At 42.2% G+C, this 4,874-nt stretch overlaps 1 pseudogene; it reads left to right on the top strand.

The window, feature by feature from the left end:
- The first annotated feature begins 3,636 nt into the window (after window positions 1-3,636).
- LOC143655207 (developmental pluripotency-associated protein 4 pseudogene) lies at window positions 3,637-4,674 on the top strand (annotated as a pseudogene).
- The last annotated feature ends 200 nt before the right edge of the window (window positions 4,675-4,874 follow it).

The raw sequence follows: 4,874 nt of genomic DNA, 5'->3' as shown, positions 1-4,874 counted from the left end.
CCTAGTTAGGGTAGGCCTCAGGCAAGAGCTCTGGCTCCCAGAGGCTGCGGCAGAGCATAGAGCATCCAGCGGAGAGGGGTACAGTTTCCAAAGAGTGGTGGACAACGTGACCAGTGTCACCTGCCTTTTAGTTCTGCTAAAGGCTCCCATCCTACCATGGCCAATGTGTCCCGCTGTAGGCGGAGAGTCTATGAACCCCAGAAGAGGGCAGGTCTTAGCCCTCACCTGTGGTGGAGGATGTGCAGGGGCCCTCACAAAGGGGACTGGAAAGGAACCTTCTGATTCTTATCTTGCCGGGTCAGCGTGGCCTTGAGCAGAGGGGGCAGTCAGGAGGAGTGGTCCCAGGCACAACCAGCTGGTGGGCACAGCAAGGCAGGGTTGGGGAGCAGTGCAGGCCTGGAGAGCTGGTGAGAGAGGAAGGCGGGGTCCGCCCAGGAGGGCAGCCTCCTGACCAAAACAGACCTGCATTGACTTTTTTTTTTTAGTTTTAATTTATCATGGTTACACAAGCACATAGTTTAGAGTCAAATTCTATTACGAATCTCTAAACGCTTATATGTTACTCTGATTTTTTCCTTTTTGATGTATTAGCTAATGGTATCTCATTATGAAAGATTAGGATTTAGCTATTTTCCCTCCACTTTCCACCAAACACCAGCACACTTACCATCCCTCTCATCCTCTCAGTAGAGTTCTATGGTAATTTAGTAAGACCAATATTCAGTGTTTACATTATTTTGCCCATGTAAATGTATTCAGAGATGAGTCAGGCCATAAACTTTGAATTCATTTTCATTCATGCAGAACATTTTGATTTACCTAGTTAATAAGTGTCTTTTTTAAAGTTTGTGGATTTATTACTATTTCAATCCCAAACTCAGAAACCTTTCCATTGATTTTTCTGTTTTGTTTAATTGCTAACATTTCCAACATTTTCCTACAATATATATTCATTGTGAATATACATTTTATATATTTAGTAAGTTTAATAGGCTCAGCTCTGTTAGTCTGAGAACATAGCCATCATTTATAATTGTATGTTCTTTGGGGGAAATGCATTCCGATTTCTAGGCATTTGGTTTATAGATGTGCTTTGGGCATGACTGCTACAAAATGCTCAGTTTCTGCCCTCAAGGAGCTTCTGGTATCATTTGAGATGCAAAATGGAGACATACGAGTTATAAATATAAAGAAATAGCTGGGGGTACAAGGTTAGTTCAATGGTGGAATTCTCGCCTGCCATGCAGGAGACCCAAGTTCAATTCCTGGCCCATGCACTTCCCAAAAGGAAAAAAAAATCAACAAATAGTGCTGCAATAACGGATAGTCACATGGAAAAAGAATGAAATGTGACTCCCACCATACAGCATACAAAAAAGAAAGAAAGAAAAGAAATAGCTGTACAGGGAAGAAACAATCCAGTGCCCTTTGAATGATACAGGAGTTGGGAGGGAAGGGGGCTGGACAGTCACCCAAAGGACGTGGGACTTGAATCCCACTTTAAGGGATTGTATGTATTTTTTTTTCTTCTCTAAGTTACATTTACTATTTCCGACTACAAAACTACTATGTGCTCAGTGTAAACTCTTTGGGAAAAATAGAAAAGTTACACAAAGAACAACAGTAAAATATTCTATTATCTCATAACTCCACAAGTTGGTTAGGGATTTGATGTTGAGAAAGAGGTAGAAAGGCATCCCAAGGTGAAATAAGACCCATTTGACTGGCTCAGATGGTTTGAACTGGTGAAGAGATGTGAAAGGGTGAAGATAGAAACGTACCTGTTGTTTGTATCTTCCTTTAAAGAGGGTGAGTGAGTGAGGAACCAGTGAGTGGTTATAATAGTGACCAATCCACTTCTAACAGTGAACACAACGAAAGCGGTTGTTCTGGTTAACAAAACCAAATAACAACTTTCGTTTGGGAACTAAATGTACATTGCAAGCTAACCATGGATTATGGGATCAAAAATAGACACAAATTACTATCATGATATGATATCGTATGTTTGGATTACACTGTCACAAACCACCCCAAATTTAGGAGTGAAATAACAACAGTCATAAGCTATTGCTATTAGCTCTCACAGCTCTAGGGGTTAACTGGGCACAGAGTCCTTTATGCGGTTATAATCAGACCATGGCTGGGGTTGGATTCCTTGTAAAGTCTTCTTGCCTTACGCATCTGGCTCCTGGACTGAAGATACTCAAACATCAAGGCCTCCTCAGCATCTCCAGCTCCACGTGGGCTCTCCACCCAGTCTCTCCAGTCTGGTGGCACCAAGATAGCGGGACTTCTTCCCTAGAGGTGTGGGGCTCAAAGGGGAATGACTCTTGAGAGAAAGCTAATAGAAGCTGTATCCCGAAAGGAGGAGAATCAGACACTACTTCTCGAAGGGAGGAGTGTGAAAGAATCTGTAGACACGTTCTAAACATGTTCATATGTTTAGGCAATTCACAGCGATGAACCGTTGTCTATTCTAGAATGATTTAGTGTCACTGACCCCCCAGCAGTCAAAGCCACAGAAACTGCAGTCTGTGCATCGACCTGTCCCCAGCATGTTGCCTCTGTCCTGGAACTGTCTTAAATAAATTATTTTAAGCCAAACTAATAATATTCTTTAAGAACAGTACATTATTAATTCAAGGTCACTTTAATATATTTCATTAAATTGACGATTTAAAAAAGCAAAACAAAATCCTTTCCCCCTTGTTTTGGTTTGCTAAGGCTGCCAAAATGTAATATACAAGAAATAGGTTGGCTTTTACAATGAAGATTATTAGCTTACAAACTTAATGGTTCTAAGCCTGTCAAAATGTCCAAATTAAGGCATCAACAGGAGGACACTTTCTCCGAAGAAAGGCTGCTGGCATCTGGGATGCCTCTGTCAATCAGGAAGGCACACGCCGGTGTCTGCTGGCCCTTCTCTCCCAGGTCTCTTGCTTTCAGCTCTGGCTTCAATGGCTCTCTCAGCTCCTCTGGGGGCTTTTCTCAAAGCTTCTCTGGATGTTCTCTTGAAGATTTTCTGGGTCTTTGCTTGCTTCTTCTGAGCTTTTTCTTGCTTAGCTTTCTGCTGCCTTTTCACCTCTCATAAAGGACTCCAGTAAAGAAGCAGGATCCACCTTGAATGGGGTGGGTCACATCTCTAGTGAAACAACCTGGGCCCCCCACCACAGGTCTGCACCCACAGGGATTAAAAGTACATGGCCAACACATTTCTTGAAGATGATTGTATAATGATATAGCTTTCACAACGTGACTGTGTGATTGTGAAAACCTTGTGTCTGATGCTTCTTTTAGCTACCTTATGGACAGATGAGTAAAACATATGGATTAAAAATAAATAAATAATAGGGGGAACAAATGTTAAAATAAATTTAGTAGATTGAAATGCAAGTGATCAATGAATGGGAGGGGTAAGGGGTATGGTATGTATGATTTTTTTTTCTGTTTTCTTTTTATTTCTTTATCTGAATTGATGCAAATGTTCTAAGAACTGATCAAGATGATGAATATACAACTATGTGATAAAAAGCAAATGTTCATATTGTATGTTGATTGGTTTCATTAATAAAAATTTAAAAATAAAACAAATAAATAAATAAAGTACATGGCCAACCTCAACTTCTTTTCATTATGGAGAATGCAAAAGGCAAGGAGTGTAACTCTACAGAGAAGTCAGGGGAAGAAGAATGCGTGACTCTCAAATTTGAACCTGTGTCAGTAGAAACAAAAGAGGAACAGCAGCCTTCCAGCGAACCAAGCACATCAGGTTTACCAAAAACCTCAGCTAATGGCACCAAACGAAAAAAATCCAAGAAAGATGACAAAGCTTCCTGTTCACAAGAGAATGCACCATGCAACAACAGCCCAAAACCTCGGAAAAAGATAGCAATTCCTCCATTACCATCTAAATTGCCACCTGTCAACCTGCTTCACCGGGACATCCTGCGGGCTTGGTGCCAGCAGTTAAAGCTAAGCACCAAAGGACAGAAATTAGAAGCATATAGGCGAATCTGTGAATATGCTTACCCAAATCAAAAGGATATTCCTGTCACAGCGAAGGAGGCCAAGATCCTGACACAGTCTCAAAGAAAATCACTGGGGGAAATGCCTCTGGAACAATCGGAGAAAAGAAACATGTCTTCTGAGGGCACTGATCCTTCGGAAATGGCTCCTCCACCCCAGGAGGGAGTATCTGCACAGGAGAAATCTGGTCTTCTTGAGGGAGTGAACACAGTTGTGGTGACAACTTCAGCCCAGGAGGCTGTCTTGGCCTCCTGGACGAGAATTGCAGCCAGGGCTGGGAGGATGGAAGCCATGGAATCGCCCCAGGAGGCCTATGGTGTCAGACAGTGTGTGGTGCATGGAAGAAGTCTCCCTGCAAACACAGAGGGTTGGGTTCACTTGCAATTTCATGCTGGTCCCTGAAAAACAAGGGAGAGTGAGTGCACTCTTCCTGTTACCTGCCTGCAATTTTCCACCTCCACACCCGGAAGACAATATGTTGTGCCCCAGATGTGTTCAAAGGAACAAAGTCTTAATGAAAAGCCTCCAGTGAGATTGCAATACCAAGAAAATGGTACTTCCGTGATTGTAATTCATAGTGGAAAAGGGCCACAATCGACTTATGGTGCCACTGACCACAAGCCCTGGACCTCACTGAGCTCTCCATGTTCCCTGCTTATAGGACACACAAACTAGTGCGTCTCAGGTTTTACTCCTTCAGGCCCCAACAGTGCCTGATTCTTCATGGGTTGGGATATTGGACACTCTTAATGTTTAAAAATGGAAAGAAGAAGAAAAAAAAAATGTTGCAAGTTACTATTCATTCCAGTTTAATAAGATGACAAAGTTAAAAAGCTGTGTATACT

The sequence above is a fragment of the Tamandua tetradactyla genome, chromosome 14 (genome assembly GCF_023851605.1).
Source record: "Tamandua tetradactyla isolate mTamTet1 chromosome 14, mTamTet1.pri, whole genome shotgun sequence".
Lineage (NCBI taxonomy): Eukaryota > Metazoa > Chordata > Mammalia > Pilosa > Myrmecophagidae > Tamandua > Tamandua tetradactyla.
Note: the sequence above shows the minus strand (reverse complement) of the source record. Positions and strands in the feature narration are given on the sequence as shown.